This window comes from Anolis carolinensis, chromosome 1, assembly GCF_035594765.1.
Source record: "Anolis carolinensis isolate JA03-04 chromosome 1, rAnoCar3.1.pri, whole genome shotgun sequence".
Classification (NCBI taxonomy): domain Eukaryota; kingdom Metazoa; phylum Chordata; class Lepidosauria; order Squamata; family Dactyloidae; genus Anolis; species Anolis carolinensis.
The window spans coordinates 318,604,760-318,628,971 of NC_085841.1; the positions used below are offsets into that span (position 1 = coordinate 318,604,760).

General features: G+C 39.1%; 1 long non-coding RNA gene across 1 annotated transcript in view; it reads right to left on the reverse strand.

Annotated features, from left to right (window-relative positions):
• The window catches only part of LOC134295477 (uncharacterized), a 69,690-nt gene that overhangs the window by 25,919 nt on the left and 19,559 nt on the right, over positions 1–24,212 (reverse strand). The window contains exon 3 of the long non-coding RNA XR_010002070.1: positions 22,897–23,000. This is a non-coding gene — a long non-coding RNA (uncharacterized LOC134295477). The remainder of the gene's footprint in view (positions 1–22,896; positions 23,001–24,212) is intronic.

The following is a 24,212-nucleotide window of genomic DNA, read 5'->3' on the forward strand; positions in this document are numbered from 1 at the left end:
TGTGGTAAAGGATATATGTGTGCATAAGGTGGGGAAAGCCTCTCTTTTTTCTGCCTTCTAGCTATCTGCTTAGTCTGGGTATTGTGTTGTTGATATTAGACACTGATATGAACGTTTCTTATTTGGATTTCACCAATGACAATTTCCTGGGGGAAATTGTCAGCCATTTTCTGACTCTTGGGTCTCAATTCTCTCGTGACTCACATGAATAGAAATGTGGATTAACTTTGAATCATCTGCAATGCATTCCAGATCATATTTTACATTTTCTGTCCAGCATGTATTAGAATTTAAGCAACTGAGCTATATCAGAGGAGGGAAATAATAAGAGAAGAATCACAATGAAATCACCAAAGATGAATATAGCATTGCCTGCACGGCAGGTATCGGATAGAGAAAAAGAAAGAAAAGAGACACAGGCAACAAATAAAGAGTCATATTGTATCCTCATCACAGTTCAGATCATTTTGACTTTCACATTTCTGGACTAAATATATGAACATCCAACTATTTATACTATCCGTGCAACATAAACTATGCATATCTTTTCAGAAGCAAAATCATCTTAAGTTAAACATGTAACTGTGCATGAGATTGCAATCTTAGTCATTGCAATCTTAGTTGTTTTCAGTATGTGAACTGGTAAATATGAAGATTAATCAACTGTTGTTATGTATATTCAATCTGTAGGTCTTATAATACATTTCTTGTAGGATTTATTTAACTCAATCATAGGTTTTCTTGTCAATATTTATTCAGAGGAGGTTGGCTTTCTTGCCCTAGATCACTTGTTGTTTCTCATGACTGAGTTTCTTAAAGTCGTAGTCCCATACTCACACAACTACACCATACTGGTCCCTTAATGAGTCCGTATCAAAGGACAATCTGTGAGTATAATTATTGTACAGTATTAATTACATTTATATCATACCTTTCCTCCAGATAGGTCATGCTGGGTGAGAATAACAGATCAACCATCGGGTTTTATAGCTCACTACAGACTTTGAGACTTAGATCTCTGATATGTTCTACACAAACAAATAAAACAGACTGGAATTGATATCCAAGATGCCATTTTCAGCCTGCTTTGTGGCCTGAAAGGGACTCTCTAGCCACCTCAGTGGCAACAGAAAATCCCTAATGCCCATTACTGGCCGAGGACCCAACCACCACCCCCTCCTCTAATGTCACTTCTGGCTTCAGCAGTGAAATAGCTTGGGCACATGCTCCTCTCTGTTCTCCCATTCTCCATGAGCCACACAACATGGAAGAAGGAAGAAGATCAGGTAAGTGGCCATTTTGCTACTGTAGTTAGCAACAACATGGGGCCATGAGGGTGAGTGGGTGGGAGGGGACAACTATCCTGGGTCCCTGGACCACCTGAGCACGGGGATCATGGGATGAGTGTTGAGATAACTGTAGTTGGTTCCATTTGCTTCAGGAGTTCCCCACTCCCTGAGTTTGTTTAACCTGGGGTTAAAGTCATGTTGAACTGCTTTCCCCAGATTAAGCTGGATCGGCTCCCAGCCCATGTAGCTGCCCATGGGCTGATCCAACTTCACACTGTCTTAAGTGACCAGTGTAGATAGGGCTTAAGTACCAGGCTGGCACCCAGCCCAGCCCTCCAATTAACATAGCACTGGCAGATTGTGAGTAGAATATAATATTTGAAGTCTAACATTATGCTGAATCTGAGGACAATGGGGATTTTTTCATGCATCAAAATGTTTTCTGAAGCAGTTATAAAGTCTGGCATCCACAGAAATAAAATACTGGCCAGGAAATGGAAGCTGCAAATAAACATCCCCTGTAATAGGATAGTAGCTTCACATCACACTGTCAAAACACCAAAAAGAAATATAAAAATTATAGAACATTCTTTTTAAAAATGAGTTGGCACTATAAGTTAATACTTGTTTCATGAATAACAAATTAACTCCCCCTTTCATCTTCACAACCTTTGTGCTTATATATATATATATATATATAGAGAGAGAGAGAGAGAGAGAGAGAGAGAGAGAGATGAGCGCCCGCTGTTAGCCCCAGCTCCTGCCATCCTAGCAGTTTGAAAACATGCAAATGTGAGTAGAACAATAGGTACCACTCCGGCGGGAAGGTACCGGTGCTCCATGCAGTCATGACCTGGAGATGTCAATGGACTTAGGCTTAGAAATTGAGATGAGCACCAACCCCCAGAGTCGATCACGACTGGACTTAACGTCAGGGGAAACCTTTACCTTTACCTAGAGAGAGAGAGAGAGAGAGAGAGAGAGAGAGAGAGAGAGAGAGAGAGAGAGAGAGAGAGATGCACGTGTGTGTGTGTGTGTGTGTGTGTCTTATTATTATTCCTATCAAACTTTGCACTCCCCTTCTCGTACTAAGCTAATGCTTATGGTCATGATTAAAGTGCTTCCTGAATCAGAAGAGAAGCCAGGTATAAATAATTTTCCATCCAATAATGGGGTTAATAAACACCATGAACTTTCACAACCATTAACAGCAAGCTTGCGTTCAAGAGGTTACACTCTTTGGTGACGAAAGCACCAGTAAATTCACATCAAAGACAAATCAGGAATGTACTCAACATGGGAAGAGCTGTTCTTTTGAAAGGTTTGATCCATGTAAACAGATCCATAGGTCTGATCTATGTAACATTACAGTAATGACATTGCATTGAATGACTTCCATCTTTTTATGAATGCATGGATTTTCTAGTTTTTTTGTGGGGGGGGGGGTTGCAATTGTTGTTTCAAGTTCACAGGTTTTTGTTTTTAAAAAAGGGAATGATGTGAGCTAATAACAGAGGACAGGCTAGTTCAGTTATAACTTCCCCATAATTACTACAAACCAAATGCAAATTAGACTGCAGGGTCTGTTCAATGTACATTTCTGTGCCTGCCAAATCATGTTTGGCAGTGTGGTCAAGCAATAACAGATGCACACTGTGCCTAGATTTCTTGAGCTTTTCAATAATTAGGAGGACTATGTATTATAATAAACCACATCCCGTTGGCTGAGAGTTGGATGCAAATTACACACTAATTCACCTCCAAGTTTTTGGAAGCACACCAGAAGACATGAAAATCGAAGGACCATACCGTTTACTCCATTAAAAAGCACCTAAAACTGAAAAGCCTCAATTGTTAAGTGGGTTTTACATGCTCTCATTCCCTTTCCTATTTGCAACTCAGTAACACACAAGAGTTAACATGTCAGTTTCTGAATAATTCTTTCTTACACATCTTTGTTGATCTTGTAAAGAGTGATCACGAAATTTTGTATTTCTTTTGTATTTCACGAAAGAAAATTATTAGCATTCTCTCCCCCCCCCCCACCCAAAAAAAAAAAAACCACACACACACACAGACATACAAATTTCCTTTCTGTTAGATCTGAAATGAAAAACATCATGCTGGTTCAGAACAAAGACAATAGAAATAAATCAATGGTCTATGAATTATGAGTAACTTCATGAATTAATTTGGGTTTTTTTATCACCCAATCCCAGAGGCTCCAAAGAAGTTATTGTAAATTAAAACAGCACAAGACATTTAAATTAGAGAAGAAGATATTATGATGGAGGTTGGGTCCAGAATCTGCTCTGATCATAGAAGAGGGCAATATGCTATTTTCAGAGATTCCTCCTTTGCTCTGCAGCATTCATCAGGATCCCACAACTCTGTGCACAGCATTTTCAGGTACCAAAGGGACTGCCATGGGGACAAGGAGTGGGAAATCCTCCATCAGCCCAGTTGCATGCACCTAAATCTGAATCCAGTCCCTGGTACAAGAAAACTACGCTGCAATTACTAGACAGTAAGCTCCATTGAATATTTCTGACTGCATAGGACTACACTGAGAATAACAATACAGTCACAGTGAAAGCACACAATGCACCGAAATTTCTCTGGATTCAGGACATTTAGGTATGATACATTTTAAAGCTCATTACACTTTTTGTTTTCTTATTTTATATATCTTTTTCCTGAGTGGATGTTTATTCCAACTTTCAACTGGAGTAGATGAGTCAATTGAGTTCTTTGGCAAGAGCAAATGAACCTTGGATCCTGAAAAGTGCAATATGAAATGATGACTCCATTCTGGGTATAAACTTTAAAATACCTAAAGGACCCAATGTGGGCATAGGGTTTGATACTTTCGGTCATTCCATTAAGTTCAAACTAAAATCCAGAGGATATTGGTGGTTGTTTGATATTTGATGTTGTATAAACCTTTGTTTTAACTTCTGTTTTATCATCTTCTTGTGTTTTAAACTGTGTATATTGTTAATGTATTTGCGCTGTTACTTTTGTAACATTGTGAGCCACCCCGAGTCCCCACGGGGAAATGGTGGCGGGGTAGAAATAAAGTTTTATTATTATTATTATTATTATTATTATTATTATTATTATTATTATTATTATTTTCATCATTTAACTGAAATGGGACTCACCATTGAGTCAAACACCCCATCTACACTGACTATTTAATGCAGTTCAAAGCTAGCTTCAAACTGTGGCAGCCAGACAACACACTCCCACAAAGGCATGTGAAAGAAGACCCTTAATATGCATCGGTGCTCTGTGGTTTGTATAATCACCATGCAAACCTCAAGCTGGTTCCAGGATTTCCTATGTAATCATCTAAATAGCAAAACTACTTTTTTCCAATACTGGTTTGAAATTTCATGGAATTGCCAGTGTTGATGGGGCTAGAATCATAGAGCTGGAAGATGCCTCATGGGCCAACCAGTCCAACAACATTTTATGCAATCCGAGCAAGTAGCTGTCCAGCCTCTTTTTACAGATATTATTATTATTATTTATACCCTTCTTTGAAAGACCTAAAGTGGCTCACAGATATCCAATGAAAGAGAACCCCACCAACGCTTTAGACAATTGGTTGCATTTCCAAACTACTCTGTCAAGAAGTTCCTTCTAATGTTCAATTGAAACCTGTACCTGTACCTTCAGACCAACAGGCCTGATCCTACCCTGCTGAGAACAAAAGTTACTAAAATGAATTTCAGTTAGAATACTGAAGACTGATACAGAAATCAGGTAAGCTATATTCATCTTTTGGCTGAAGATTAGTTATTTACTAATTCCCATTCCCCTCTCTGTGCCTATGTTACTATATTATTTTGAAGGAATAGAGTTTAATAACGGAGGTGTATGATACTAGATCAGTCCTTTGCCTGTTTTGGGTTGCTTAAAGATCTTCATTCAGATTATTGATTGAGCTCTGTTTTGAACTTTTACACAAATAAGAAAGTGGGAAATAATAACCAATGCATGTGTATCACTTAAAGACTGAATCAATCAAATAACTGGGCAGCTTTGCATCTTTCAGATGATTAGTTCCCATAATAACACCATTTTATTACTGTTAGGGCATCATTTCTATTACAGGAGAAATGACAGTTGCCCTACAATTAAATCACATTGGATACATGTCTGTGAATGGGAAACTGTTTTCCATAAGGAACTCAGGCCCAAAGCATGTTCCTACTGATGAAGGGGAGAAGTGGTCTGAGACTTGTATGAGCTCCCATGCCCACCTTAGCAACCTTCTCTAAATATGCATCTCAAAAACACAGAAGAAAATGAAGAATTGCCCCCAGATGCTTCTAAAGGACACAGTTGAGCATTTAAGCACCAACCTGTACCTTTAAAAGCATATATACACTATACAAATGTCAAATGCTTTTAATCATTTCCCTTTTCAACAAAAATAAGCATATGCAGTCTAGAGAGACCCAGGAGGTAGGGAATGGGGCAAATCTGAGATTTGGAGTAACAGAGAAGGAGAAATCATTGCTTCCACAATCACATCCTATGCTGCTGTGATTTGAAGCTCCTCAAAACTTCTGGGGGACGTTTTTGGAACTGCAGTGAAATAGGGGGATTGACCACATCTTCTCTTTGCACACTTGTGGGAACGTCCAAGATAAAGTCTAAGGAGATGTATAACTTTCACATAACTACATTTCTTTAGCTATAATTCTTAACCCCTGGAAAACTCACTGTGTAAGCAGAAAATCCCACCACACAATGGCCATGTTGGACAGCGAGGGATGAGTGGAAGGCATCCAGCTTTTTTTCTTTTTCTTTTGCTTTTTTTTGTAGTTGGATGGGCTGCAATGGATATCTTCAGAGACCTTGGGGAGTGTCTCAGTATGTCCTTGCAGAGCACCCGACTCCAGAATATAGCTGGATGCACTGCTGCTCACTTCCCTGCTCTCTGATAACATGGAAATCACACTGTTGTTGCCGTTGCCCTGCATAAATTGTAGTATTTAGAAGCGATTTTGGTTGTTGCAACAACCCAAAAAAAACCAAAACCCTGTAATGACATTTATTCTACTTATGGGATTACATTTCCTGAACAGGTTGTCAATCAATATATTGTGTTACTGGTGAAATATGATTTTCCCTTGCCCTCTGCCATCATATTATTTGTAGTGTGAGCAATCTGTGTGGAATGGGGTGACATACAACAGACAACACGGAATAGCACCTGTGAAACCAACAACGATGAATGACACAAACTCCTGTTACTAACAAAGGGCCTATGTGCAAAACATGTGCAGTTTCATGAAATTTGTATAAAGTTGTCTTGTTTCTATTGCTTTCCTTCTGTCTAGTTTTGTTTTACCCTGTTATCTAATACAGGTGCTTCACTGTATTAAAGTGGAAAACATGAAATTTCCTTCCATACTCATCAAGATTTCTTTCCTGCAAAAGAAATTAGAATTATTATATTTTAATATTTATTTATTTATTTATATGCCACTTTTATCTCTTGATTGAGACACTCCAATTTTGCCATTTTATATAAGGGACATTATTTTATTACAACATTGTATGTTAGGGGACTTGAGCTTCCACAGATTTACAGCAGATACCAAAGTCCCACTCTATTGTACTTTTTAGGGAGCACTGTACTTGTACTGATATGTTTTAAGATTACTTTTAATTTAATGCATTTTGATATTACAACTTGCTCAATTATGTTTTAACATTACAACTTTTGGGGTATTTAGTAGCATGTGCTTTGTCTAACCAGTTGTGAGCTATTTTAAATCCCATTTCTTGGGGGTGGGGAGAGATGAATGAAATTAATAAATACATGTTCAATTGTTATTTTCATTGATTGAAGGTTGTGTTTTTTGCTTCCTTAGGTTTGCAAAACACATTCGCTTTGGATTTTTGAGAAATGAAACAGAGGGAAGGCTTCCTACTTTTAAAATGCATGCAAATTAGGCTAGAATCTGATATTTCACATTTGGCTCATGGCAAGCATGAATGTTAGGCTAAGAGAAAGAATTTTCTTTTTTGTATTGTTTGTAAAAACCCTTGCTGAGAGATTCAAACTGATGCCATTGGGCTTGATAAGGAGCATTAACAGGCTGGAAAATAGTCCTTTATTTATATGTCGGTGTTGCTGTCTGATTTAGTAGTAAAAGGTGGGGAGGTGAACTGAATGAACTGAAGATAAGAGATTGTTGGAAGTTAACTGTCTAAAGTTATGTAGACAAAAATTCAGACATTTTGACAGTCATTCATACAAAAGCAAACAAGGTTACATTATATTTAACAGGGAATATAAAAGTACAAGGAGCTTAAAGCTCTATTTTGTATAAATCAAGCTGGCATTTTAATACTTTATTCAACTGAATTGCCTGCTGTTATCATGAATTTGTTTTGTGGATTTAATCTTTTACTATTGTCTGTTTATTTTGTATGCAAGTACATCAGCATTGCAAATAATTTTAGTAACATCTCAATCCTCCGCTTTAGTGTACTGTAAGGTATGTTCCAGCTGAAATCTATGAACCTGATATCAGTCATTACAACTGTTATTTTAACTGATGGTCCTACCCTTCCCCACTTTTCAGGATACTGGGACAGGAAACAAATTAGAATTAAAATGACAGTCCTCCCAAATGCTTTCTTACACAGCAGCTTTAAGCATGCACTTGCAATCCTTACAATAGCCTTCTACAGCAGTGGTTCTCAACCTCTGGGTCCCCAGGTGTTTTGGCTCACAACTCCCAGAAATCCCAGCCAGTTTACCAGCTGTTAGGATTTCTGGGAGTTGAAGGCCAAAACATTTGGGGACCCACAGGTTGAGAACCACTGTTCTATAGGGTGCATTGTATGTATGTGCCTTCTAGTCATCTGTTGACCTCTGGAAATCCCATGAATTTCATAGGGTTTTCTTAAACAAAAGCAGTTTTTGCCATTTCCTTTCTCTGAAATATAGTCTCTATGCTAGTTCACCATTATTCTACAGGTATTACATGTGGGGCAGTGGCTTGCTTAAGGTCATAGTGGGCTGGGTTTGTATGAGATCTGAAACTACAATATTTTGATTAAGAGCTCAGTCACTTAAATTGTAGACAGGGGTGACAAAAAAAATGCCTCTATTACCCATTCCATGGACATAAACTGATGGGAATGGCAGCCAAAGTAACATTCAATACTGGCAATGGGGCAAGTCCTCCACTAGGCACCAGCCTAGTTCAGGAAGTCCTGAATTGATATGGAGCACCCCCTACTCTGTCCTCCAATGGAGGGAAACAAATGGATAGTCATAGAACTAGAAGAGAAAAGGCCACCCAGTCCAGCCCCATTCAGCCAGCCACAATCAAAACCCTCCTGAAAGATGGCTATCCAGCCTCTATTAAAAACCTCCAGAGAAGAAGATTCCATCACACAGTGCCCAAGCTGCAAGAATGCTCTGGATTTTCAGCCAAACACCAGAATATTCCCAGCTTTTCCTTAATGCAGATCTAAACTAGAATAGCCTGGTTTATGCCAGGATAAGGACTAAAAGTCCTTGGGTGTCATGGAGACAACCAGGAGTGGCTTCATGGTCAAAGCAGGCTATACAACCCATATAGACAAAGTTTAAAAATATATCAAATATCAACTTTAGCTAGAAATACAGTATAACTAAATTATCCATAAAAATTAAAACCAGTTAAAAAACTATCAAAAACAACAAATAAACAAAACGTATAACACAATTCTTCACAGCCCAGTCCCCTTGAGCAGTCCAACTTCAAAGTGCCCTAACCAACACTCAAACCACTGCAACACAAGTATGCTGGGAGATGAATTCAAATCCCCACTCTTCCATGGAAACCCACTGTTGGACAAGTCACATTATCTCAGCCTAAGAGAAAGACAAGGACAATCCCCTTCTGAACAAATTATGTCAAGAAAACCCTGTGATAGGATTGTCTTAGGGTCACCATAATCAGAAATGACTTGAAGGGGGGTGTGTGTGTGTGTGTGTGTGATAAGAAATTTATTTCATAATTAGCTCAATCATCAAATCCTTTTGTAGTGTAATATGATTTGGTCTATTTTACTCTACAATCTCCCTTTCAAAAATATTTCACCCCTTAACATCTTCTCATTGAGATAACACCATCTTGAAGTACTAAAATCCAACCTATTGTAATATCAGTTAATGATTCTGTAGCCTGTTACAAAAGAGACTCTAATTTATATAAGTTCCTACTGGGTAAACATAATAGTCTACAGGGAAAGATAGCAACCAAGTGGGAGGAAAATTTAAATTTAAATGACTCATTGGAGGAATGGAGTAACATTTGTGCGAGTAACCTACAGCAATATCAATTAATGAAAGACACGGATGGGTTCTCTTTAACTGTATTTCACAAGGGGGAGAGCCTTTCTCAGAGACCTTGGTCCAGTACTATTCATTTCATTAAATTGAGGATTAAACATTTCACACTGCAGGACAACTCTTAATCAATCAGTTTTACGTATCACCATTTACATGTGCTAATTAGTCTAACATGAAAACTAGGACTTTTGAGCACTGTTTTATTTCTTGGCATGAAGGAGGGAACTGTAATAATACGACTATTACTCCCTCTGAAACAATTCACTCTAAAAGTTGGGTTTTACGCCACAATTGGATTTATTTATTTAAGCCTGAAGCTATAAGAAAACAATTTAGCACTAATGTCCAGGTTACACATTCATTGAGACAATGATTTTCTTCAAGGCTACCTAGCATACCAGATCCCATTGCTTGGTTTAATAAGTACAGTGTTCTCTCGCTACTTCGCGGTTCACTTTTCACTCCCTCGCTGTTTCACGGGGTTTCAATAACTATTAATGTAACCATATATCGTGGTATTTTCACTGTTTCACGGGTTTTCAGTAACTATTAATATAACTATTTATTGCGGCATTTTGGCTGTTTCGTGGATTTTGCGATGTGCAAAGGTTTTTGGAGGGAGGAAAGGGAGAAATAAAGGGAGGGGGGAGGGTATGGAAGGGCTGGAAATAAAAAAGGCTTATTTAGCTTCCATTCTTCTTCTCTGCCGATGTATTGTATATTGTAACTGCTAAAATAAAGTACAGACTGCATTGTAGTAAGTGGTCTGTGGTTTGCTCTCCTCCACACATAGAATAAATATAGTGTCCCCAGGGCCGTAGCCAGAAAAAATTTTTGGGAGGGGTTTTGAAAATTGGGGGGGGGGGGGTTTGAACCCCTAGCACATACCCCTCCCCGCTACAAACCTGTCAATATCTGCTTGAGATAGTGCCTGGAGGGACTCTTAATGTTTTGCATCTCATAGACTTAGCATGGGGATTTGGTTAACCAGTTAAAATTCATGAGTAAACGAGATTTTTTTTATAACTTGAAAAATTTCGGGGGGGGGGGTTGAACCCCTAACCCCCCCCCTCGCTACAGGCCTGAGTGTCCCTACTTTGCGGATTTTCACTTATTGCGGGTGGTCCTGGAATGTAAACCCTGTGATAAGTGAGGGAGCACTGTACATATATTAACCTATCCTTTGATTTTGAAAGAATACTACATGATTGGGTACATCCTTAAAATGCAGAACTGGATGCATCAGATTACAAACATGACTGAAGATGCTATTAACTAGTAGCATCTTAAATAATTAAAATGACTTTAAATTGGCATTTTATTTATTGAGCACAGGATCATTTCTGAGCCCCCATCTACATTGCTATACAATGCAGTTTGAAATTGCATTCTATGGTCAGTGTTCATATAATGCAGTTTGGCTGCATTGTTGCACTACATGGGTCTACATTGACCATAGAATGCAGTTTCAAACTGAATTATAGCACAGTGTAGATGAGGCCAGAGGCAAACTGAAAATGGAATTGAAGGTTATTTTTATAAATTTCAAAATACAGTTCACTTACACTATTTTACACAAGTGGTTTCAGGATAAACCAGTTCAGTGCAGAGATGGCCTGAGTGCAGTGCTAGGGCCCTTCCGGAGAGGCCCAAAACCCGTGATGGGTTTCGGATTATCCTGGGATCTCCAAACAATGCCTCAGATTAATCCTGATCAATCCACAGCAAACTAGGATTTTCCTGTTTACTCTGAAAAAAACAACAACACCTCAACAAATCCAGACCTTACTGCAAGGTCCAGATCTGTTGAGGGGTTGGGCCTGTGGGGATTGACTTTTGGGACTGCCTTCCTCAATCCCGAGGGCCAATCCCTATTACCATCCCAGTTCTTCGTGCTCTAAGAGCCTGAAGAAATGGGATGACGACACCACCACCAATTACCCTCCCTAAAGCTCCCAATGTGGAATTTTGATGCATCAGGAGCTTTCTCTGAGGGGCCTGAGGATGCAGCCAGGTCCCTTCATGAAGTTTATAGGAAAATGGGGGGCGGGCTGTGGCGCAGGCTGTTGAGCAGCTGCAATAAATCACTCTGACCATGAGGTCATGAGTTCGAGGCCATCCCGTGGCGGGGTGAGCACCTGTCAATTAAAAATTAAAAATAGCCCCTGCTTGTTGCTGACCTAGCAACCCGAAATATAGTTGCATCTATCAAGTAGGAAATAAGGTACCACTTATAAAAAAAAAGTGGGGAGGCAAGTTTAACTAATTTACGACCTGGAATGAGGAAGTGACGTCAGAGTGGATGATGAAACAGCTGCTCCCCCCTGTGGCCAGAATCGAACATCCCCTCAGGAGAAGTTAAATTGCCTCTGCGTCTGTCTGTCTCGGTCTCTGTTTGATGTGTTTATGGGCATTGAATGTTTGCCCTATGCGTGTATACTGTGATCTGCCCTGAGACCCCTTCAAGGTGAGAAGGGCGGAATATAAATACTGTAAATAAATAAATAAATAAATGAATGAATAAAAACCCTCCCTGCAAAATCCCAGACTGTGGTGCTGCTGTGTTGCCTCAACCCTGAGAGAAAATTGGATTTAAAATCCCAGTTCCTCTCAAGATTTTGACCTGACTGGAAGGGCCCTGTGGCCATTTGTAATTCATAAATATGCTGCAGATGAGTCATGTCCAAGTGGTAAACTTTACTCTGAATTTGTGTTTCATATTGCTGCTGCTGTCTGCCTTGAAGTCATTTTTTTATTTATGGTTGACTCTAAGCCAAGCCTATCATGGGATGCTCTTGGCAAGATTCGTTCAAAGGAGATTTGTCCTTGCCTTCCTCAGAGGCTGAGAAAGTGTGACTTGCCCAGTGTCACCCAGTAGGTTTCCATGAAAGGAGTTTTGAACAGTTTTCGACCAGAGTCCCAGTACACTCAATAAACCAGTAAACCACACTAGCTTTTTGACATTTGATACTGGTAAGCACATCATATGAAATGACAGTACTAAAGTCAATTGCTAGTCCCAACTAGAATAAAACCACTGAATCAATGGAACTTCCTTACATCTTGACCAAGGGAGAATAGAGGGGTAGTATGACTTCCCTGGATCTAGACACTATACTCCTATTTATGCAGGCCAAAAACCCATTGGCTCTTTTAGCTGCCGCATTACATTGTTGGGACAACAAATTAAATGTGACCCAACAATATGATGCAGCATCTAAAAAAAGCCAATGGGATTTTGGCCTGCATGAATGGGAGTATAGTGTCTAGATCCAGGGAAGTCATGCTACCCCTCTATTCTGCCTTGGTCAGACCACACCTGGAATACTGTGTCCAATTTTAGGCAACACAACTGAAGGGAGATGTTGACAAGCTGGAATGTGTCCAGAGGAGGGTGACTAAATGTTAGGGATTCCTCTACTTCAGAAGAGGAAGGGGAGCAGGAAAGTGTTCATGAATCTGAGGGGGAGTAGGAATCTGAGGAGATTTTGCAAGTACCCACATTTAAAGAGAGATGAAAGGAAACAGAGCAGAGATGTTGTTCAGCTAGAATAGCTGCCAGAAATGCAGCTGAATAATCGGGAACTGCCCTAGCAGCTGTGGGAGAACTCAGGGCTATAAATCAGAAGCAGGTGCAGCCAGCTTTTGCTGGTAACAAACTAACTGTAAAGCCTAAGCCTTTGCTCCCCTTGTGTCTGCATCTGGGAAACTGCTCCCAAGGATTTATTGCTTTTTCTTTGTCTGAAGTAAGACTGCTACTTGATTTGGGAATTGATCAGAGACTTAAGAACTGTGTTTGCCCTAAGACTTCTTTGCTTTCTTTTGCATTATACCCTGAGTGTGCTGTTCTTTATGTTTGCTGAAGTGAAGCAGTTTTCATTTACTTACCACATTGTTTTAAGGCTGTTCTTGAAAGACAAAACAGGACACTAAAATGATCAAGGGTCTGGAGAACAAGCCCTATGAGGAGAGGCTTAAAGAGCTGGGCATGTTTAGCCTGCAGAAGAGAAGGCTGAGAGGAGATATGATGGCCATGTATAAATATGTGAGGGCAAGTCATAGGGAGGAGGGAGAAAGCTTGTTTTCTGCTGCCCTGGAGGCTAGGACGCAGAATGATGGTTTCAAACTACAGGAAATGAGATTCCACCTTAACATTAGGAAGAACTTCCTAACTGTGAGAGCTGTTTGGCAGTGGAACTCTCTGCCCTGGAGTGTGATGGAGGCTCCTTCTTTGGAGGCTTTTAAGCAGAGGATAAATGGCCTTCTGTCAGGGGTGCTTTGAATGCAATTTTCCTGCTTCTTGGCAGGGGATTGGACTGGATAGTCCATGAGGTCTCTTCCAACTCTGATTCTTTGATTCTATATTCACATTGAATCGAGGGAAATAATTGGGATTGCCAACTGTATGCCATGGATCCGTGCATACTAGTTATGATCCATGTCTGTATGGAATTGACTATTTTGTCCTCACAAGTAAGGATGAATAATTTCCAGTTTTCTCCTAACTGTAGAAAAGCAAACATTCCTGTAAAGTTCTCACCCAGTATTCACACATACGAAATCTACTGGAAAATTATTCTGCAGAGAAATACATGTGCTCTAACTGTATGAGCACTTGCAATTTTGTACAAAAGCAGTACTAATGTGTGATGGGTTGGATTTGTGTGTGTGTTTCTCCCAAAAGTGCTGTATTCTGGACACTCAAAACAATAAATCCTTTCTTCACAAAAAAGCCCATATGGCTATTTGAAGCTAATTCTTTTTTTTTTTTAACAAAATAACTTTTTGGCACAAACCCCACAATTGTCATACAAATAACCCATATATGTTTCTGCACAGACTAATCACTCCACAAAATTAACACAATTGTGTTGCGCCTCCCAACTGAGTTTCTTAATTGGGGGAAAAACCTATTTTGAAGCAGGAAACAAAAACCGGCAAGTACTCTTTCTGTCCCTGGTCTGAAATTATACGTCCTCTTGGCAGTTTAAACTATCTTTCTGCAGCAAAGAATATTACTACCAAGAATTGGGGAAATTCCAGCAACCAGAAACTCCTTTGAAAGTCAAAGTCTAAGTATTTTCAACTTCTATGGTTTGGAGTAATTGAAATAACATATTTTTGGGTTTACTATTTCATAATGATAAAGATGTTAATTTTTGCCTACTGGACTGACTCCAACAATATCCCCCAAAATATATTTACATCATCCATCAAGGGACAATTTAATCTTCTACTAGTCAGTCTGGAACGCTGAGGCTGGTGGGGAAAGGAATGTAATTGAATATGCATCACGATGTTGAATCTGAGACGACATTTCAGAAAATGCTAGCAAAAGTCTAAACAATTCAAGATGAAGAGGGGTTAATTTAAAATTGAGAAAAATCTATCTCATAGAGTCATATTTTTTTAAAAAAAATGATCATTTTTGCATATCAAGGATTGCCCTTCTGCTCTAACAACTGAGCCAAGACTCAGTTCCCAAATAGTATGATGGCTTCTGTTAATTAGATAGTTTATCCATGATGGGTTGTTGACACTGAGTTGATTTGTGTTGAATAGTTTTAAGATATTCTGTAAGGCATTAACAGGCTAGTGCAAGCATTCCTAATTCACATTCTGGATATGGCTTGTACCTAGCTTGATGCTTGCTTCCCGCCCCCAAACAACTTATTCCATGTACATTAACAGAGAGCATTTCCACTCATGTCAGAGATTCACAATGGATCTGTGTTCTTTCCAAAGTTTGGAAGTAATATGTTAGAACAACATGACCTGATATACATTTCTTTTTAAGATAGCAACACTTCTTTTGTGAAATGGCATATAGATTGGCACTTTTATTTTTTTCTAAGTGTAGAACATTACCACATATTCTGGGAATGATTTGAGGAATTGGGGAAAAAATTGGCCATTTTGTCATTTTTCTATTTTTATATATAAAAAAAGTTAATAAGAAGATAGAAAGCAAGAAATCCACTGTGGATAAAAGATAAAAAGTAATAAGTGAAATGGTACCTCTGGGGGGGGGATATAAAAAGAATTGCTTAACACGTTACTCTCCCCCTAAGTAACATTACCAGCTCTAATTCTTCCTGTGTGTTTAATCATATCTCCTGTTTGAGCATAACTGTTAGAACAAAAACATGCCCATAATTAGGACTGTATCAGATCTATTGAGCACAATCCCTCTACATCCTTTGCTTAAGTCTGCAGCATTACTTGTGAAACATTTCATCTATTCCTATCATTCCCACTTGCCTTCACTTGCTGTTCATGGGTATTATATTAGTATGGTGCAGAGTTTATAATGCCATCAATACTGTCGCAACGTAGGAGCATCCATTTGGCTTATTGAATAAGCATTGCCTTTGGCTACAAAATTTCATCCTATTCATGGAATGATTCCTGACCAGATGAAATGAACTGTGTGATTAATCCAAAAAGAAAACTAACAGGGAAACAATAGCACCAAAAACAAGTTTGTTTGGTTTATATGATATCAGCGAGTACTACCTGTGTGCATATCATTTTATAGAGTTTGTTGTTATTGTCTGCTTCAAGTCATTTTCAACTTATGGTGACCCTTAAGGTGAACCTATCACTGGATTTGCTGAATCCTGGTCTCCAGAGTTAGAATCCAATACTTAACACACTATGTCATGCTGGTTTTCCACTTTTAGAGGAGGATAATTTTCTTTCCCTAGGAACTTATAATGAAAACTTTATCATAATAGAAAGAACAGAGGGAGCTGGGAGCAAGGGTATGTGGACAGGCAATATGCCACTATTTCAGTTGCACATGCTTAAGTCTTAATTATCTGCTCAGTGACAGGAGGATATGGGAAATACAAACTTCTGTCTAAAATTTCCCAGTAATGAATTTAGCCATGCATTTTTGTCCCATTCTACTTGCTGTTTTTGATCCTCAAACTGAAAAATCAAGAATATTGAGTATAGCCTTATTCCTAAGTTGGAAAATATAGCTGAACAATAAAAGTATAGGTTCATATTCTGACTTCACTCACGCTGAAAAAACACACATGTAACTTTTGTGATTCCTCCTTGATCCAGCAGGCTTTGTGTCTCTCAAAATTGCTCTGGAGAGTAGAGGACTCTTTGGAACAGTGTGAAAGTCGCTGCATGGAAAGACACTAATTAGTGAATATGGTTTCTTCCTGTTTTTCTAAAAGGATTTGCTAAAGATTTCTGTGAGTGGTGGAAGAAGTAATTCCATTTCTGGAAGGCAAACTCGACAGTCTCAGCCACTACATCATTACGCGACTTTCTGTATTATGTAAAACTCTGAGTGGCAGGCATTGCTTTGCTTGTATTGCTCATACAAGAATGCCAGCCGCTGCTTGTTTTCTATAAATTTCCCTTTAAACATGTAATTAAATTTGCAGCCTTCTATTCCCTTTGAACATGCCAATTCTGACAACAGCAACAAAATGAAAGAGTTGAGCACCTCCCCTCTCTATAAGACAAAAGAGGTGGGGGACCCAGAGCTGGGTATTTCAGGTTCAAATCCCACTTAATCACAGTCATTCTCGCTCAGCCTGTGACCGACCTCATAGGGTTGTTGTGAGGATAAAGTGGATGAAGAGCCACATGCATAACAATGATCTCATTGAAAGTAAGAGGAGATATACATGCCTTTACATTGATCATTACATTGAATGGGAGAGGAAAAACTCAGCAAAAACAGGCAGGCTTTTTAAAAATTAGGCAGGTTATATATTTTAAGAAGGAAAATAAAATAAATGCTAAAATGTTCCCAAATTACTCCACAATTAATTAGTTTTGCAGCATTCCCTGTCTTCTCTTTATTCATTCTGTGATCGCTCCCCAACTGTCCCTATCTGTCCCTTCCCAAATCTTCCGTTTTCCCTCTTAAATCATTTATTTTCTTCCTCTTTTTCATCAGTGCTTGTTTCCTCATTGTTTCCAGTCTGACTTCTCTTTTCCATCCTCCATACATTAACTACAAATCTCTCCTTCGGCACATGGATATGTTCCTTGATCTGAGAGAGGTTTCATTTTTTTTAAAAAATGTTTTTATAATTTGTATGTATGAATAACACTTGCATATGTGCCTTTCTGGGTTAAAAGGGATGTCAATCATCATACTGAGAATATAAACAGATTGCCAGCGTGGGTTGAAAAGGAATTTTCCCCCACAGATTTATACAAGTTAGGGAGTTAATTGACCTGTTAGGTCAAACCCATTCCTTTACCTTTCAAAGCAAGATTCTTCCCTGCAGTCCAATCCAGTTTTGAAAAGACACAAGGCAAAGGGGGAGCCACTATTTCCTAGGAAGGCTTTTGGCCTATATTATACCATTTTGCTATCAAGATTAACCCATATCCACATGTCCATTAGCTCTATATTATTCATTAAACTGAAATCAATATATAGACAACAAACATTGCACCCTCCACATCCCGTTGCTAAACAACAGTGATATACCAGGAGCCTATACTCCCTCAACACATAAAAAGCTTCTATTGTGAATTTAGTGAGGTGACACTTGAGCAGGGATGAACCAAATGCAGCTCATGGACTACCCATAGTCCTTGGGACCTCAAAGTGTGACCCTTGGGACCCCCCTTCCCCAAGAAAACCTTTCAAGCCACACAATTTTGGGTGTCTTTTTTTCCTTGGATTGGCCAAAACTGATCTAAAAGGCAGTACTTTTCTTCCCTTAACCCTGCAAAATACACAAACTTCCCCAAAACATACACAAAAAGAGCAAAATCCCCCCAAACTCGGACAAAAGGGTATCCTGAAGTACCATCCTCACACTTTGGGTGTGCTAAAACTGCCTCGCCAGATGGGTGTTCAGAGATAAAATAGCTCTGCCCCTGTACAATGGCCCAGCATTAAGTAATCAGTGGTGGTGAACGAGTAACAGCAGTAGCAGCAGCAACACTAATAAAACTATCATTCTTATTTATTAAAAGCTAAAAACTATAAGTGCTGAATGGTTATTTAAAAGACAAAGAAATTTTCCTTGCAAAGCTAAGGTCTCAAAGTTGGTGTGAGCAACCTCTTCCTTTCCTTTCCTCCTCCTTTTCCTCTCTTGTTGAATGCAATGAGCAGGCATCTATTTAACTTTTCTCTTATATATTTCATTTCTAGCCTGTTTTTTTAAGCCAATTTTTGTTTATTTATTAAATGCATTAAATAAATACTTAGGACAGTCTTAACACATGATTTAAAAACATTTTAAAACACAACTTTAAAAGCCCAGAAAGAATAATACAAAGCTTCCACCTAGGGTAGAGTTTGTTTAGTTTTCATTAAGAGGAAGTGAGGTAGCACACACCCTACCCCCTGCTACCGCCCCAAAACCTACTCACATACTGCTGGTTTGAGACATACAATGGAATAGCAGCCAATCAAATTAGAATATGGGGCTACTGCACAGTCTCAGTCATGGAAGGATGAAGAGAAGGAGGGAAAAAGCAATGGCACTTCTAGCTTTTCTGTCTTTCACTGAAAAGGAAAAAGGAAGTGACGCCTGGCAATTTTTGTAATGTTTCTTGGAACCATAGAACTCTAGGAGAGAGCCTGGCAAATCTCCTATTCCATGACACAGACAGTTTTCTTGGTCTTATGCTATACACTTTTCACTGCTGCTTCTGCTGCTAAAATTATTGCCTTACTCTTCTCTTTCAATGATGATAAGCATGTGGAGATGTTGCTACTGCAATTTTCCTACTCCTCTGGTTTGGTGTGGTGTTGCCTTTATCACTTCAATGCAAACAGCCTGGATCTTTAATGTATACCAGCAATCTGACAGATAGTTTCCATATGATGTGTGGGATGTCATTTTGTGTCCATTCAGGCCGTGAAAGAGCTTGCGTTGTTACTCTCTTTTAGGGCTACTACAGAGGATAACAATGGGATAGAGATAGTTGTGACGATGTGGGCCATCCTAGCTTCTACAGCTCTCCCGCTTCAGTCCAAAGTAAGAGATAAATCCAACTTACTTCCTTAGCAAAACGAATGTAGAAGAACTGCTTTGTAAATCCATTATAAGTAGGACTTTGACTGACAGAATCTTCCTGTCTCTTGTGTGCTGACTTTCCACAAATTCCCTGACATCACTGTATTTCTCAGGAAATACAGCGACCCATATAGCCCCATGTCCATAATGTTGAGCCATTGACCTAAAATCTGGCATCAAGGTGATATATTACATGCTGATGTAATTTCATCAGTGGCTTCAGTAAGGGGGTGAAGACCACAGTCGATGACACCAACAGAGTGGGTGACACCATCTATACATTTCTGTACAGTATTTCAGTCAAAATGAAATATTTTCAATAAAACATCCCTGTAGTTAGATATAACCATAAAACATTTTTGTAAGCCCAGTTTACATGTATCGTATCACCATACCTACAAAGCTAAAACTTTATAGTTATTTTCGTTTTTGAACCTTCTAATGCGCATGTGCTTCAGTCAGAGCTATTATTATTATACAGTTACAATGACAATTTGAAACATGTGGTTTTATCTGCAGGTGATACAAACATGCACTGCTGCTTTTGTTACTGCTGGGGAGGGGGGGTTATAGACACCAGTTTTTCAAATTTTGGTATTCTAGCTGGTCTGGTATGGGAAGAGGTCCATGGGAGTTACCACACTGGGTGACACCAATCCTAGGGAGGCCACTGAATTCCGTATCAATGTCTCAAAAACCTTATCAACAAAATTATACAAAGGAAAGTGCTATGAAGACATTCAAACCTCACACAATTAGAATTAGTTTATGGAGCCTAGGGATGTAAATATTTAACTATTCCATCCTTGCAGGTGAAAAAAAAAGCAGTTTCTACAGTTTTCTCCCTAGTCTCCCTAGTGCACAATTCTCTTCCAGTATACACACATCACAAAGGGTTTTGGATAAAAAAGAAATGTTTCCAAATTCTGTGGCTGTGTTCCTTTATGTCCTTTTCTGGTCTAAAACAACTGTAAGGTAAAGCTATCATGGGGTTTTCTTGGGGAATTTTGTTCAAAGGAGGCTTGCCATTGCCTTTTTCTGAGGGCTAGCGGGTTTTCATGGCTGAGTGAAGATTCAAATTATGATCACCTTGAGTTTTAGTCAAACCACTGTACCATGTTGGCCACATGTTTTAATGCAAAATGTATGGGTTATGCACAAAAAACCCAGAAACTGTGATAATTTTATGCAGAATTGCTAGTTTTTGTGCCAAACCCAATATTCTGAGACAAAATGGCAATAACATGTGGCTATCTTGAAGCAGTGTGTTACACACAAAAACCACTTTTCCCAGAAAGCCAAATGAGGTCTTTGTGTGTGTGTGTGCAAGACTGCTGATTCCCCCTTTAAAAAAAATCTTCCTGTTCATTTTATGCAAAAAAAAAAATGTTTCCCAAAAATATTTGTTCACAGTTTTTGCACAGAAAATCTACATGTATTTCTGAGCAGAATTATTTCACAAAATGCTTCAGGATGTGTGAATACTGGATTAAACGTCCAAATTCTTACCACTGTGCCATTCTTCCAAAGGATGCTTCTGACTGGAAGAAAACCATTTTCCAATCCAGAATGAACTAATGCTGAATATTTATATCATCCCTAAACTAGCCACAACTCTTCTAAGGCATTGCTGGTGTACACCCCCCCCCCATCACACAAACCTCCTTTCATGAAATCATGTTTCTAAATTACATGGGCAACCTACATGAATAAGACCTGAAAAAGTTGCATGGTGACTACAAGTCTCAGAAACCTTGCCATGGCACTTACCATCTTATAGGGGTGATTTTAGGGGCTAAAATCCCAAAACCTAGCTAAATTCTGTATATAAGAATAGTGGACCAGACATCCCCCAACAGAGAGGACACAAGAACAGTAAGCTTGTACCTAATTTTCCCCTCTGGTGTGAGGACATAAAGTACTCAGTTGGGGCAGGCTATACAAATCACAAGAAGGGTCGTCCAGGGATTGTCATGGTTTCTTGTGTCCAACAGTATCCATAGCCTCAGCTTCTAACCAAACTAGATCATGTCAGTTACTGACAGAACAGTAGCAAAGATTTTGATGATTTATTGAATAAATAAAAGACAAGTTTTGAAATAGTAACAGAAAGCATCCTAACTAGGCACATTTTTGTGTGTTCCTGTTTTCTATAGCCTTTGTAGATCAGGGTAAACACAATGAATTAATCATGAAAAGCAATTGCTATAGAATAGAAGTAAAGTACACAGGTTCTTGAAACAACATCTCTGTCATTTCTGAGCGTTATTTATCATTGTCAGGCACTTGTCATTCACCTAAGTAGGTTTCTTTGATACCTTGAGATTCGGGAACCCAAACCAGCAGCAGTCCACCTGTTTGCTGCACTTGTTTGGGAGGAGAAATTACTTCAGTTATTTGCACCATCTGGTGCCTGAATTTCAAGTGAACAAGAGCGGATGGGAACCTGGGGATTCTGATGCCTGAAATACTAGCAGGAAAAGAGAATCGGAAAAAGAAAACAAAGCCAAAGGATCTAAAAGTTTTCTTTAGCAAGATGGGAAAGAAAACAGAACCAGAAATAATATTTGGATCCTAGAGGGCTCTCATTTGATCTGTTTTGTGTGCAATATATTTTCCACATGGTTGTAGCAGTGGTACATAAAATTATTGCAAAGTCAAAAAACAGGGAACTGATTTTTGTTTCAACTGATTGATCATGTGTGCTATACAAGGTCCTTCTGGTTACCTATCTGAAATGACTCAGATACTGGATTACTGTAATGCTGCCCCTGTGTAATGTTTCTGAACCTGCCTATTGACCAGCATGGAGTAATACTCTGATATCTCACCAATTTTTGATCAGCTGTGTGGGCTGACCATTTGTTTTGGCCCCTTGATTAATGTGTTGCTGCTGGAACTGTCTTTCGATGCTTTAGATGTTATAGTGGTCGAATATCAAATTTTATATGATGATGAGGCTAGGCCAGCTGTCTTCCAACAGACTGAAAGATTTCGTATAAGGATTCCTGCTGGATCTGAAAACAGTCGCTGTATGGTTGAGCCACAGGTACCAGCATCTCAGTGAAGCAATTTCAAGCTATAGCATGACTCCACATACTTAGGCTGTCCAGAATCTTGGGCAGAAAAGAAGGTTTCCTGATTTTGTTGATTTTTGATTACAAAGATTTTCCTGAGCTCTCAGATGTTCCTGTAAACCTGGCCATTGATCAATACTCACTTCTGACCTTGTATCCTGGTTTGCCCTTTGATGTCTTGATTTTCCAGTTAGTCCTTGTCACTGGCTTGTTCCATCGTTCCTGGTTCATGGACTTCTGAAGATTGCTGTCAACAATTCAATATGACACTGACTCACCAAAGTGAATAACAGTAAAATAAAATATCATTTACCTCTAAATTAAATACCATACTCATATTACACTACATCAAGGATTACATGGCTGCAATTTAATATCTCAAGACCACATCTGTTAAAAGTAAATGTATGTGTAGACACAAGATTCTGGTCCATCTGCTTTTATTTTTAAGATAGAAGGTGGCGAGATTTGCAGTTACAGCTAGGAACCTCTCGCCATAGAAAGTAACCCTTATTGATTACAAGGGAAATGTTTGCTTAAAGGATTTTTGTGCTTGTCTGCCCAACTGCTGAGCAACAGTTTTCTGTTCAGAAGCTAAAAGCTTTAGTCTACATTTGTTTGACTAGACAACTGAAAATATTTTATCTCACTTTGAAGTAAAAAAGAGTGGGAAGCATTTCATGTTATTTGCAGTGAGTTGGAACCTCCTGTTTGAAATGATATTCCAGCAATTGGTTTTCTTCCTGGAACTAGGTCATAATTTTTCTGGCCTTGACAGAACTGGCACACTGTTTTCCAGAACTTATGTGCCAGCTTGAAGTATATTTTCAGTAACAGAGTTATCAGTGCAGAAAATGAGGGCCTGTGAGCAGATAAAGTTGATAAAGGTATGTAAGTACCATATGTATAAAGGTAAAGGTAAAGGTAAAGGTTTCCCCTGACGTTAAGTCCAGTCATGTCTGTCTCTGGGGGTTGGTGCTCATCTCCATTTCTAAGCCGGCATTGTCCGTAGACACCTCCAAGGTCATGTGGCATGGAGCGCCGTTACCTTCCCACCTGAGCGGTACCTATTGATCTACTCACATTGGCATGTTTTCGAACTGCTAGGTTGGCAGGAGTTGGAGCTTACATCAGCCGTTCACGCCGCTCCCGGGGTTTGAAGCTGGCACCTTTCGGTCTCCAGCTCAGTGCTTTAACACACGTCGCCACCGGGGCTCCACCATATGTATATAAAAATTTATATTATCAGATTAAATAAGAAAAGTAACAAAGGAATGGGCGGAGCTCACATTTTGATTAATCTGTTAAGTAGCACCTGTTGTCTGTAAGCTTGGTCTGGCCCTGACACTAACAAATCTGAGCATTTTTGACTGAGGAGAAAGGAGACTTATGAAGTATCATAAAATTAGAAGAGTTGGAATAGATCACAAACTCCCCCTAAAGTACAACCCTCTGCCAT